The 14,598-nt window shown below is 42.8% G+C and overlaps 1 long non-coding RNA gene across 2 annotated transcripts in view; it reads left to right on the top strand.

Moving 5' to 3' along the window:
- Nucleotides 1-9,593, top strand: part of LOC115275227 — a 37,622-nt gene extending 28,029 nt beyond the window's left edge. For both annotated transcript variants that reach the window (XR_003901435.1, XR_003901434.1), the window contains exons 3-4: nt 6,905-6,981; nt 9,092-9,593. This is a non-coding gene — a long non-coding RNA (uncharacterized LOC115275227). The remainder of the gene's footprint in view (nt 1-6,904; nt 6,982-9,091) is intronic.
- The last annotated feature ends 5,005 nt before the right edge of the window (nt 9,594-14,598 follow it).

Here is a 14,598-nt window from a genome sequence, read left to right as displayed (position 1 = left end):
GCAGTGGCAGTGAGGCAATGTGACTTCCAAGCCTAAGTCACAGGAAATTTAATTGCTGAGAACATGCTCAGGGAGCCCTGGGCCACCATGTAAGTAGTCCAACTATCCTGCTGAAAAGAGAGAAACTGTGGCCAAGCTGCAGAAGGTGTGGAGATAAAGGCCAGGTAGAAATACCTGAGGTGAATGCAGAAGTCCTGATGCATAGGGGCACATGTACCCCAATGTTCATAGTGGCACTTTCAACAATTGCCAAATCATGGAAAAAGCCTCTATGTCAATCAACTGATGAATAGATCAAGAAGATGTGGCTTATATATATAATGGAATACTACATGGCAATGAGAAAGAATGAAATCTGGCCATTTGTAGTGGCTGGAACTTGATTGAGGGTGCCGTGCTAAGTGAAATAAGTAAGGCAGAGAAGGACAGATACCATATATTTTCACTCATAGTGAGAAACTTAACAGAGGACCAGGGGGGAGGGGGAAAATAGTTTGGGAGAGGGAGGGAGGCAAACCATGGGAGACTCTTGAATACTGAGAACAAACTGAAGAGTGATGGGGCAGGAGGTGAGGGGAAAATGGGTTTTGGGCATGGAGGAGGGCACTTGTGGGGATGAGCACTGGGTGTTTATGGAAAGCAACTTGACAATAAACTATTAAAGAAAAAAAGAAAGAAATACTTGAGATGCCACTTGTGTCAGTTAGGAGCCATTTTGGATGTTCTAACTAATGGAAACTTTAATCTTCAGATGACTCTGCCCCAATCATCAACTGACTAGCCAATTTCACTATTCCCCAAATGAAGCCAACAGAAGAAGCATCCAGTTGATCCCAGTCAACCAACAGATCCATGAGAAATGACAAAATCATTGTTTTCAGCTACTAACTTAGATGTGGTTTGTTAATACAGCCATAGATAGTCAAGACAATCCTTAAAGTGCTACCCAACATATGGATGGAAATAATCATCAAGGGATTCTTGGCTGGCTCCATTGTTAGAGCATGCAACTCGTGATCTAAGAGTTGTGAATTCAAGCCCCACGTTGGGCATAAAGCTTATTTAAAAAAAAAAAACATCGATCTATTTATTGCATAAATAATAGTTGTATGTGCAAATGTATAGAATATATCAATTAGGATTCTTTTGGGAGTTAGTAATAGAAATCCAACTTGAACTGCTTAGAGAGAAGGTGGAAAGCTTTGGCTCATGAAACTCAGGGAAGACCTAACTCATACAACTGCGGGAGTATTAAGAATGCTTAAGTACTTAAATGCCACCCAGGAATTTCCTCTCCGTCTCTCATTTCTACTTCTTCTTTATGCTGCTTTTTTCCTATCCACTGCAGACTATAATTTTCTACCTAGTAGGAAACGCAGCTATGAACAAATCCCCAATTTCACATCTTACCAATTCTACTATCAGAGAGAGACTGCTTTTTTCATATGTGCTGTTTGAAAAATCCCAGGAATGAAATCTGATTGGCCATACTTGGGTCAGTCACCATTTTTGAGCCAATCAACTGTGGCTGAGTGAAGAAAGGGAAGGAAGAAAGGAGAGCCATCTGAGAAAAAAGCAGGTTCCCATTTAACCACATGGGTAAGTAAGGATAAGTGTCAGTTAACTTGTGTTATATCATAAACCACCTTCAAACAGCAATCATTTTAGTTGCTCACAATTAGGCTGATCAAATTGGCATTTTGTTTACCTGGGCCTGCTAAGCTAGGGCTGGATGTGTATAGGATGGCCTCACTCAATTGTCTGGTGATTGGTGAGTCTGTTTGTTTGGGAGTGGAGGAGTTGGGAGAGGCAGTTCACTCACATGTCTGGCACTTAGTTTGAGATCAGCTGGGGTGAGAGGATGAACTAGTCAAATGTCATTCATCATTTAGCAGTCTACCCAAGGCTTGTTCACATGACGGCATAAGAGGCCCCAGAAACAAGTTAAACCCCAGTGCAATTTATTTTTCAAGCCTCTATTTGTATCCCATTTGCTTACATCTTTTTTAAATTTTAAATAAATGTTTATTTATTTTGAGGGAGAGAAGAGTGTGGGGAAGGGGGAGAAGGAGAGAGGGATAGAAGATTTAAAGTGGCCCCATGTTGACAGCAGTGAGTCTGATGTGGGGCTCGAACTTATGAACTGTGAGATCATGAACTGATAGAGATCATGACCTGGGCTGAAGTCCAACACTTAACTGACTGAGCCACCCAGGCACCCCTCATTTGCTAGCGTCTTAATGGACACAGCAAGTTACATAGCCAACCCCAGATTCAAGTCTCCCAAAAATTCGAGGAAAACTTAACTCCTTCTGTCTGCTTCTTTTTTTAAGATTTTAGTTTTAAGTAATCTTTACGCCCAATGTGGGGCTTAAACTTATGACCCTGAGATCAAGAGTCACATGTTCGATTGAGCCAGCCAGAGGTATCCCCCAAACCTTCCATCTCTTGATGGAAGAAATGGCAATATATGGTGACTTTTTCTTCCCCAAATCTATGACACTGTGTTTTGTGTGTGTGTGTGTGTGTGTGTGTGTGTGTGTGTGTGAGAGAGAGAGAGAGAGAGAGAGAAGGTAGAGATTTTCAAAGAAAGTGTTATAGACCAGGCAATTCATGTTGACAATATAAATGAACTGAATTTACCTTATAATTACTTTGAACCTCCCACCTGACTTTAGCAATAAATGCACAACCACAAAGTCAGTGATACGTGAACTTATAAATCGAGATATGATGGAATGACTTAAGTGTAGCCTCAAAGAAGCCCTCTTAGTTTGCCTTGGATGTTTGTGAGAAGTTAGCCACTTCCTGCCCTCTGCATATTTCTGGTATGAACATTGTCCCAGTTTTTGTTTCAGAAACCTTGGCAGCAACTGAAAACAGACTGTGTCACTGGGAAATGTTGTGCAAACCAGATCCTGCTGCCTGCTAGTCATAAACATGTCCTTTCCAAGAACGGACTCTCCAAAACAATATGTCCTCATGCTCTTCAGGTCAAAATTAACTACAAAAGTTTAGAATTGCTCCTCTGACTATTGATTAGTGGATAGGTGAGTCTAGAACCAAGACCAACACATCAGCAATTTGGCTTCTTAAAATTTTTGTTGTGGGGTTTTGGTTTTTTCTTTTTAAATAAAGAGGGATACAAACTTTCACTAGTATCATTGTGTAATGGCTAAGAACATGGACTCTGGAACCAGAATTCAGAGTTCAAATCCTGACTTTCTCACTCACTATGACCTCAGGCAAGTTACTCAGTCTATATGTGCCTCAGTTCCCTTTTCTTTAAAATGGGGTATAATCCTAATAATTGTTACAAGGACAAAATGGGTGAATTCATTCCCTGCTTGGAATAGAACCAATGCAACACAACCTGAAGCATTCTTAGAGATGTCAGTATGTTATGAAGATGATTATTCATGTCCCCAGTCATCATCAAAAAGGCCATCACCACCTTTTTTTCTCGTGGAATAACAGCAGCAGTAACTCAGGGAGAGAAGGGCAGTCAAATAGTACTTAGACAATTTACAAATTGCATTGCAGTATAAGGCTCAGGGAAGGAGGTGGTCAGTGTCAATACTGAGGTTTAGAGGATGTTAGAGGACTTCAATCATCCATGCTTTCTTAGCCTCCTCATTCCATAAGTAGTGTTTTTAAGTGAAGTCAAATGTTAACAAACTGTTATGAAAATCACAGTCTATATCCATCAATCCACACATGCAAGCTAGCCTTGGCATTCTTGAACTATCCATCAAAAAGCAGCGACTTTCAAAAGAACAGCTGATGTTAAAAGAATAAGTGCCTGATGCAATTATTCAAGAGGCATTAAATAGACCAATTCTTTTTTCCTATTTTTAAAAAGAGTTTCAAATAACACAAGAGAAGTTTAAATGACTATATAGAGTAAAAAGCGAATTCCTTGAAGTCAACCTTGGAGCACTTAAGTCATATGGCTTTATTTTTAGGTTGATTAAAACAGGTGTCTGCCCCACCTCAAATGCCCATTTCAACCATCCACTCATCTTATCATCCCTCCTGTTCACAGAGCCAACACAAATATTTGCTCAGTGAAATAATGAATAGCTTCCTCCATATAGCTGATCTCACAAAACACTATTCGGAAACAATTACTCTCTTAACTCTGAGTCTACAGCTATTTTTAAAGGGGGGACAGATATTTGAGGGGGATTTAACCTAGCAACATAGATCCAAAGAAGGCCCCATTTGAACAGATTTAGGATTACTAGTATTCTAAGAATGCGGAACCACAAAGAACTGAAAAATAGGATTTTTCTTTCTGATTGGGGATCATTTACAACCTCACTCTCAACCTTTGTCATCTGGTTCTTTCCTTCTTCCCTTAATCCCATGCCACTGCTGCCCCTTAAGGAAATGGGTTTCCTTTCTGCTTTGTTGCCTTATTGACTACATTTTACAAAAATTAATTTTAAGAAAAAGATTCAGTTTATCCTCTTCAATGAGATTTGTTTCCAGCTTCTATGAAGTTTCATAAAATCTCTAGAGCACTCATCTCTGACCACATGAATAGTTTGGAAAAGATGAATTGCATTGGAGGGAGAAGGGAAAGGCCAGTTCTGGATTAGATTAATGGAGTTGAGACATTTCTTATTCTTAAGAAACAAGCTGAACAATAAACTATTAAAAAACAAAAAAGAAACAAGCTGAAGGAAAAAAATGGTAAGGTTCAGGAATTTTCTTAAGGTTATGGTGTTTGCTGGCAAGAATGCCTGTGTCCTTTGACATTTATATCTACCCAAATATTCCAATTACTCTCTCTGTGACATAGGCTGCGTTAAGCTTAGCGTAAAACAACTATCATTTTACTATGGTTCTGAATCTCATGGGTCAGGAATTCAGAGAGAGCACAGTGAAGGACATCTTGTCTCTGCTCCTTGACATCTGGGACCTCATTTGGGAAAACCCAAACAGCAGGGAGTGACTTGAGAGCCAGAGGCTGACATCATCTGTAGGTCTGTTCACTTGTAAGTCTGGCAGTCCTTACTGGCAGTTGGCTGGGAGCTGAGCTGAGCTGTCGGCTGGAGCACCGGCACATGGCCTCTCCATGTCACTGCTTGAGCTTCCTCACCGCAAGGTGGCTGGTTTCTAGGAGAGAGCATCCCAAGATGATGTGGGTGAAGCTGTCCTATCTTTTATGACCAAGACTTGGAAGTCACACATAGCCTCAATTCCACCATAGTCTCAAACCCACCCAGATTAAAAGGGAGGGAATGTAGGCTACATTTTCCGATGTCAGTTACACTGAGTGCCAGTTAAGAAGAGAGAAGGGAGATATTGCGGCCATTTTTGGAGAATACAAGATGCCACATCAGGCATAAAATATATTTTAATTTTTCTCATATGGTAGTGTGGAAAACGAAGTTCTCTATGGCCCTTGAATTCAGTTTGAACAAAATTAATCACATATTTTTTTTCTGTAGACTGGTGAGGGCAGAAAATAACACAAACCAAGATAAAGAAAATGGGAATAATTGATAATCACAAGTCCTCCTTCAAACCCAAGAATATACTAAAACTAAACAAAGAGGGTTAGGGTGAGTGGGAGAAGATCAACAGCAGCCTTGGGGAGAAGCTGGGGAAAAAAACCCCAACAACTTGGCCAAGCCAAGAATCAGTGAAGCAAGAAGTCTCTCTGGAGAATGAGTCCCAAACTAACAAATGAATCCTTGGGTTTAATGTGGTGCTTAGGCCTAACTTCTTTTTTCCCCTCCCAGAACCAAATTTGGTGTTTGGAAGGCTCAATGTAACCACTCTTTGCAGCTAACCCAAAGAGGTTTCTCTGCCCCCATTTCTCCTTCATCTCTTTCTTCTGCTTTCTCTGGCATCCAACAGTATCCCAAGTTCAATTTCAAGCCCAAAAAGGCACGTACTTCTGGTGAATTGCTGGGAGAAAGTACTCTTCCACTCCACTGCATTTCTGTATTATGAATTTCTGCTGGTGGTGTCTAGGTGGCTCATTGGATTAAGAGACCCTTGATTTCAGCTCAGATCATGATCTCCCAGTTCTCCCGAGACCAAGCCTGCATCAGCTCTGTGCTGACAGTGAGGAGCATGTTTGGGATTTTTTCTCTCTCTGTCCCTCTCCTCCGCTCTCTCTCTCAAAATAAATTTTAAAAAATTGTTTTAAAGTTTTTGCTGGTAGACTTGAGATACTGCCTTAAACCCTAGGAGATTTCTAACATCACCTGAAAATGTGTAGAGTGATAGAAGTCTTCCTCCTTAATTAGTTTGGGACATTTATAGATTGTGGTATGAAGGGAATGACCCTAATAGCAATGCGGTAGGTAGGCAGAATTATGGCCCCTCAAAGATATCTATGTCTTTATCCCTGAGACGTCTGAGTATATTACCTTACATGGCAAAAGTGACTTTGCAGAGGTGATTAAGTGAAAGATCTAGAGATGGAGAGATTATCCTGGATTATCTGGTTAGGATGCATGTAATCACAAGTGTCCTTATAAGGGTGGGGCAGGAGGGTCAGAATCCCAGAAGGAGATATATAATGAATGAAGAGGTGAGAGAGAGAGAGAGAGAGAGAGAGAGAGAGAGAGAGAGAGAGAGAACGGCCCAGAGAATCAGAGAAGAAACATGGCTTCTTGATCCAGGCCCTTCCTAAAACCCTCCTACACCTGGCTCGGTGAATTATGCCGATAGAGGTACAATATAGGTATAAATTCTCCATTGTCTCTCAAGGTAGCTCAAGTAACTTCTATAATATACCATCAAAGAATCAATTAACCCAGAAAATCATCATAAAATTACACTCACACTCTCAGTGAGTCAGAAAGTTTTGCTCCACTACACTCCCTATGAGAATTTCCTTCTTGAAGGCTTGAAACCACAATGATTGTTAATCTCTCCACAGGTGAATGAACAAGGCTTCCACCACCCTCCGGCATTTACAAAATCTGCCCTAAAGACCTGACTGGCACATAGAGCCAGGTATTTGTGGTTCAAGACAACCCAGAATGGAACAATTTATTCCCTAATTACTCTACTGGAGCAGGGCAAGCTCACCAGGCAGCCCTGACTTAGAGATAGGTGGCAGGAGGAGGAAGTTGGAGAAAGTCAGATACGCTCAAACAGGACAAAGTGTGACACCAGTTCTGCAGGGTCTCCAGCTCCTGCTTACTGCCTGCCAGGGTTCTGAATCCACAGCCCCCTTGTCTTTACTGCCGGGCCACCCAAATGTGTGGGTGTCATAGTCTGCTCTCCATATGATGCTGGTATTGGGGGACCAACAGTACCTTGATCAAAAGTATCCCCTTGCTGCCAGCCTGCCACACTTCATAAATTCTCATTAATGGGTTGTTCTTAAGGTTAAGATATTATTTCCAGAATGTCACTGATGAGGCACAGATGTCCTATAAAAGTACAGAAGAAAGACTGGAAACATTGTCCTTACCTTGCTGTTCAGGGTAGGGTGGCAGCAGAAAGATTTTTTTTTTTTTAATGCTTTTTGGTGATCAGAGGGAGATGCCAAAAAGGGATTAGAGAAGGAAGTATTAAAGGACCTTAAATCCTATTGGAATTAGAATCATTTGTGGAACAAATATCTGTTGAGTGGCTGTCCTAGGCACTGGGAAGACAAAAAACAAAACAAACAAACAAACAAAAAACAACCCAGACTCCAGCTTTTATGAAACATAGAGATTAAAGAAGAAGATGGATAGAGATCAAAGAGTTAGTCCAAGATAGTGGTTCTCAACTAGGGGCCATCTGAGAATTTCTGGAGACGATTTTGTCACAACTGGAGGTGGAGTTGTTCCTGGCCATCTGTTAAACAGACACCAGGGACGCTGCTAAGCATGCTATGATACACAGAACAACTCCTCCACAGTAAAGAATTATCTGGCTCAAGACGTTAATAATGCCCTGGTTGATACACCCTGTACTAAGGCGGTCATTCCCAAAGTATGGTCCCCGACAGGCACATTCAACATCATCTGGGAAGTTATTAGAGATGCAAGTTATTAGGCTCTACCCTAAACCTGCTGAATCAGAAACCCAGTGTGCTGTGTTTTAACAAACCCTCCAGGGGACTCTGATGCCTGCTAATGTTTGAGAACAACTAAATTAATGAAGGAATCTATCATTACAAGTGAAGGCACATGCTCTGAAGGAAAAGAACTCTGTACCAATGCTACTCAAAAAGTGGTTTACCCACCATTGGTAGAATCACCATTGGAGAGCTTGTTAGGAATACAAATTCCTGGGTCCCACCCTAGGCTTGGTAAATCATGGAGAGATGTGTAGGGGCTAGATCGAGAAAACCACTAGCCATTGGGCCATTCTAAGTAACTAAGACTTTACATGATGGGAAATTGGAAATCTCTTGACTCTGGATATATCAAGTTCTGGCAACAAGCAGGATTAGGTTGGAAAAAAACTTAGAGGGAAACCAGATGGAAGGTTGTTGAGGTAGCTTCATGGGGGTATGAACTAAGGCAGAAGTAGCAGAGATTGAATAGGGAAGTACATGACGGAAAACCTCAGGAGGGAGCGTGTATAGGATGTGATTACTGATTGGATTAGGGATTAAGGCGTGCCAGGAATTCTTTTGACTGGAAGTAACAAAAAAATCCCGATTTAGAGTGGCTTTAAAAAAGGGGAATTAATTTTTCCCCATAGCTGGAAATCTAGACAGAGGCAAATGCTGCCTTTGTTTTGTGATTCAACAATATCAAGGCTGCCATCTCTCTACTTCTCTCGGCTTTTTTTTTTTTTTTTTGATGGTTCAGAAATGCATTTATTCATCTTTTTCACAAGTTTTGGGTTTTTAAGCCTACCACATTGCTTTCCATTTATATCTGTGTATACAACAGGAGTAACTAAGTCATCCTTGCCCATGAGAGTGGAGGGTTCCTGAAAATTTTGATTCTTTTCAGTATCTGATGAACTCAGTCTTCCAATGCATTTCTTCTTTTTCTTGCTAATTTGATGATCCAATCCAACATAAGCAAAAGAAAATGATCCATCTGCTCGAAATTTTAATAGATCATCAGTTGTTAGGCTAATGAAGTCTATGTCATTAACAGTCTTTCTTCTACAGGATAAGGACAAGGAGCTTTTTTCCTGATCAACATTGTCAAAAGCATGTCTGCTGTAAACACTTCTGCTCCTATCGCCAAATGGAAATCCTTCATTCCCCGGGATGAAGGGGTACAGGGGTGGCAAGAAATTTCAACTACCTACGAAGTCTCCAAAAGAGACAAAACGCACACTTTCCCAACTCTCCACCGAAAGCCTGTGCCTGTTACCTGATGGGAGACGCTACAAAGCAGACCCGACCCGAACGCGGCCCACCTCAGGCTCCGCTAGTTTTAGTTCGAAAGAGCTCGACGCCTGCGCTTGCTTTCAAACTGATCCAACATGGCGCTGGCTTCCTCTTGGCCTTTTCTTAATAGTTGTCACAAGACAGCTGCTGTAGTTCCAGATGTCTTGCTTGCATTCAGGGATAGAAGGAGCAATAAGAAAGACAGGGTCTGATCCTATTAATAAAAAAGCAAAGGGGCGCCTGGGCAACTAGGTTAAGTGTCCAACTGGCTCAGGTCATGATCTTGTGGTTTTTGAGTTCGAGCCTTGGGTTGGGCTCTGTGTTTGCAAAATCATTCATAGACTTCTACTTACTGGCCACAACAACACCACATGACCACCTATAGCTACAAAGTAGTGTGAAAAAGTGTTTATCATTATCATCTCCATGGCAGAGAAAGAGGTTTGGAGGTTGGTATTAAGTCCTCCAATCTACAGCATATGTAGAGAGGAAGGAGTAAACTGGACTGACTCTGGCTTCAGCTAATATGGGAACTCTGGCAGTATTCTGTCGGATAGGCACATGATGGGAAGAAACAAGTTTGGAACGGGAAGAATGTTATAATAGATTGTCTACTGCAATAATTCCATCCACTGTTGTATGTATAACTCTTTGCTGTGAGACTGCTACTTTTTTTTATGTTTTTATTTATTTTTGAGAGAGAGAGAGAGAGAGAGAGAAAGAGAGACAGAGCACGAGCAGGGGAGAGGCTGAGAGAGGGAGACACAGAATCTGAAGCAGGCTCCAGGCTCTGAGCTGTCAGCGTAGAGCCCAATGTGGGATTGATACTCACAAGCTGTGAGATCATGACTTGAGCCATGTTCTGGCCAGAAAGTAGAAGTCTATGAATGATTTTGCAAACACAGAGCCCAACGCAAAGCTCGAACTCAAAAACCACAAGATCATGACCTGAGCCAAAGTTGGACACTTAACCTAGTTGCCCAGGCGCCCCTTTGCTTTTTTATTAATAGGATCAGACCCTGTCTTTTTTTTTTTTTTTCGGGGTCCCGGATGCCGCGCCCTCCCCGCGGGGTACGCTTGAGGGGCCGCTGCCCACCCGGCGGCCCCGCCCCACTCGTGAACAGGAGGCGAAGGCCATCCCGGGCAAGTGGCTACCCCCGGGCCCCTGGGACCAGCTGCGCCTGCCGCCCTGGCTCATGCCGCTGCACTACGAGCTGGAGCTGTGGCCCCGGCTGCGTCCGGACGAGTTCTCGTCTCAGACGCTGAGCTTCACCGGCCGCGTGAACATCACCGTGCCCTGCGCCGTGGCCACAGAGCGGCTCCTGCTGCACAGCCTCTTCCTGGACTGTGAGAACGCCGAGGTGCGGGGTCCTCTGTCCGCCGGCCCCCCGGACGGCACGGAGGACTGCGTGCCCGTGGACGATGTGTGGTCCGCTTTCGACATGCAGTATATGGTGCTGGAGCTCGGCGGGACCCTGCAGCCCGGGAGCCGGTATGAGCTCAGTCAGTTAAGTGACCCAAAGTCACTTAACTGACTGAGCTACCCAGGCACCCTGAGACTGCTACTTCTGCCATCAAGAATTGGGGATTGGCTGTGTGACTTGCTTTGATGAATGGGGCATTAGCTAGGATATCATAAATAGAGCCCTGAAAAGTCCTTGTACATGGAAACCTGCTCTCTTTCGGCCAGAGTAGTAACACTGAGACCACGATGCGAATAAGTTTGATGAGCTTTGCAGAGGAGAACTGAAGTGCCCCAGCCAGGAGTCAGTACCCCACCAGATACATGAGTCCATTTTAGGCCACTGAAGCCAGGATGAACCTAAAGAGGACTATAGCTATGTAAGCAAACTCCGGTGAGATTAGCAGAATTGCCCAGCTGAATCCAGCCCAAAATGCTATTCAAAGAAATGTAAGCAAATCTATACACTGGTGAAAACATCCCAGGAACTACCTGAACTTAAAAAAATTTTTTTTTAACTTTAATTTTTTTTTTTAAATTTTAGAGAGAGCAAGCAGGGGAAAGGGGCAGAAGGAGAGAGAGAAACAGACAGAGAGAATCCCAAGCAGGCTGTCCCATGCACTGTTAGCATGGAGCCAGAGTTGGGGCTTAACCCCACAACCCTGGGATCATGACTTGAGCTGAAACAAGAATCAGACACCCAACCAACCGAGCCACCCAGGTGCCCTGTACCTGAACTTTTTGGATCTGAAGCTGGAGATTAGGATTCAGGAGTTATCAGCACAGAGGGAGTACATACTTGAAGTTGTGGCAAGGGATGGGATCACCTTGGGGCATCTCAGGAGCACCAGTGAGAGGTGGAAAAGAAAGGGGCATAGAGCTCATAAGAGATCATAAGATGAATTTCCAGAAGGAAAGTATCAACAGTGCCATTTGACAAGGAAATGTTAGGAAAGATGAAATCTGAAAAGAGAATGTTGGATTTGGCAATTCGTAGGTCATCAGAGATCTTGACCAGAGCAGTTTCAGGAGACAGGAGGGCCCAGAGGTCAGGTTGCAATAGGATTACAGTGGGTTGAAGAGTAAGCAGCAGGTGGGAAGTAGACTGTTTTTCCTAGGAGTCTGGGCTGTGTAAGCAAATAGAGGGAGAGCACAGTACCTTGATGAAAACACTCAAGCAAGGGAGGCCTGAAACTTTGTTTTGTCTTTCAAGATAGGGGAGGCTAGAAAGTGCTGGGATAGAAAGGATGTTAAGAAAAGCCCTAATATCCACTGGGGCTTGTTTCTTGAGAGGCAGGGTTTATTTTAATCAGGGGAAAGGGTGCCATAAAGCACAGAATGAAAGAAAACAAACACAAAACTGGAGGGTAGGCATCGTGTTTGCCTCTCACTCACTGGGGGTGAATGAAACAGACAACGTTGTAGATATGGGGGTGGGAAACTGAAGTGCCCATACTTGACGGCATCCATTTCCTCTGGGTTGTCAGAGATCAAAGAGGCAGGAAGACAGTGGCTTTGAAAGAGTAGCAAAGATTTGGAACAGCCTCTATGGGAGTGAAGGAGGGAGCTGACCAGGCACCCCTGTGGGATTCACTAAGATGCTGAGATCCAGCTGAGGCTTGATGATCAGTCCTCTGGCCACTACCTGTGCCAGCTGGTAGCACTTGGCAATCTGTGTGTATGAACTAGCAATGTGAATACTGGCTTACTCCATGGATTTCCTCCTAACTTCATTCCCTGCAACACAAACTCTTCTTTTAATTCTGATTATTAAGCTTTACTGGGCACTTGGCTTTCTTGATCAAAGATTGCATTCACAAGCTTCCCTTGCAGCTAGGTGTGCCATGTGACTAAATACTGACCAATGGGATATGAGTGCCAGTAAGCATCCCTAAAGGACTGGGCATGACCATCTTTCTCTCTTCCTGTTTCTCCCTGGCGGGAATGCAGATACAATGGCTTGAACCCAAGTAGCTACTTTTGGTTATGAGGGAGAAGCCACATATTTAAATGGCAAAGCAATAAGGTAGAAAGAATTTTGGTCCCAAATGATCATGGAACCAATCAGTGCTAGACCAGCTATTGCCAAAAGTCATTTACATGAAGAAAAATGTTCTATCACATTTAAGTACATTTTCTGTTTTACATTTTCTTTTTTTTCTTTTTTTTTTAATTTTTTTAATGTTTTACTTATTTTTGATACAGAGAGAGACAGAGCATGGAGGGGGAGGGGCAGAGAGAGAAGGAGACACAGAACTGGAAGCAGGCTCCAGGCTCTGAGCTAGCTGTCAGCACAGAGCCTGACGCGGGGCTCGAACCCACGAATGTGAGATCTGACCTGAGCCGAAGCCGGAGGCTTAACCGACTGAGCCACCCAGGTGCCCCTGTTTTACATTTTCTGGAAGCTAATTCTAGATTTCCATACTCTCTTGGAGAGCCTCACCTACACTGATATTCTGTGAACTACAGATGCCTATATATTCTCAACTCCCTATTTAAGCTTCTTTTAAGGTCTTTTTGAATACCTACCACGTGGTTTGACCTGACATCAGCTTATTCAAATCTCTGACCAAACGCTTACCATATTTGGGGCACTTCTGTTTATATTTTACTTCTGATTAAACTAGAGCAGAAATACTCTAAATTCTTCCTCAACTATTTTTAGTATTGCTTTATTTCCACTGTACTATTAAAAATCATGCATTACACATTTATTAATTCACTTATTCAACATTGACTGAATGCTTTCTTTGTGCTTTGAAGTGATGGACATCGGGGCGCCTGGGTGGCTCAGTCAGTTAAGCACCTGACTTTGGCTCAGGTCATGATCTCACAGTTCACGGGTTCGAGCCCTGCATCAGGCTCTGTGCTGACAGCTAGCTCAGAGCCTGGAGCCTGCTTCAGATTCTGTGTCTCCCTCTCTCTCGGACCCTCCCCTGTTCATGCTGTCTCTCTCTCTCTCTCTCTCTAAAACAAATAAAAACAGTAAAAAAAAAAGTGATGGATATCGTGGAGACACAAAATCAGTGGGGTATCCCATCAAGAATTTGACAATCCAACAGAAGAGAAGAATATGAAAGCAACTAAAATAATGAAAATAGAAGTGAGGCACCCATATTTTGCATGTTTTGGAGAAGTATGCAATATTTAAATATTTTCCTACATTTACCACTATGGTTTGTAAGACTAAAATTAGAACTAATATTTCCTGATTCTCAATATTCTGGCCATTATATCAGACTAAGCCATCATCCTATGTTTCATAAAAACATCTTGAAAATGATTTTTTATTTATTTAAAGGTTTAAAAAGAGAAAACAAGGGCTGTGAAAGAAGTAGGCGTTGATTTAAGTTTATTCATTGGTTTACCATTGTCAGGCCCCAAGGTATATGTTGGGATAAAATTGAAACAAATGACTGATGTGGTCTTGTCCTCATTGATATTAAAAATAAATCTCCCATGTAAATATCAAGTGCTAACTGTGATGAGAACATTTGCAAAGAAAGGTACATGGTACCCAGAGAGGATATGATGGAGTGTTGGTCCTAGACAGGAAACGCAAGGCAGAGGCTGGCCTGGGGAGTGGAGGTGAAGGTAGCCTAGCACAGACATGAAGAAAGGCCCGTTAACAGGAAAGAATAACGGAGACACTGAAAATTGGCTCATTCAGTGGAGCTCAGAGAGCAAGGGGAAGGGAACATGGTGGAAGAGGAGATGGGAGAGGTAAGTAGGCGCCAGACTGCAAAGGCTCCTTTAGACCACATTACAACTTTGGCTTATTTTAAGAGCAACAGGAGGCAAGTGAAGTGGTTTGATTTTA

The sequence above is a fragment of the Suricata suricatta genome, chromosome 12, assembly GCF_006229205.1.
Source record: "Suricata suricatta isolate VVHF042 chromosome 12, meerkat_22Aug2017_6uvM2_HiC, whole genome shotgun sequence".
In the NCBI taxonomy this organism is placed as follows: domain Eukaryota; kingdom Metazoa; phylum Chordata; class Mammalia; order Carnivora; family Herpestidae; genus Suricata; species Suricata suricatta.
Note: the sequence above shows the minus strand (reverse complement) of the source record. Positions and strands in the feature narration are given on the sequence as shown.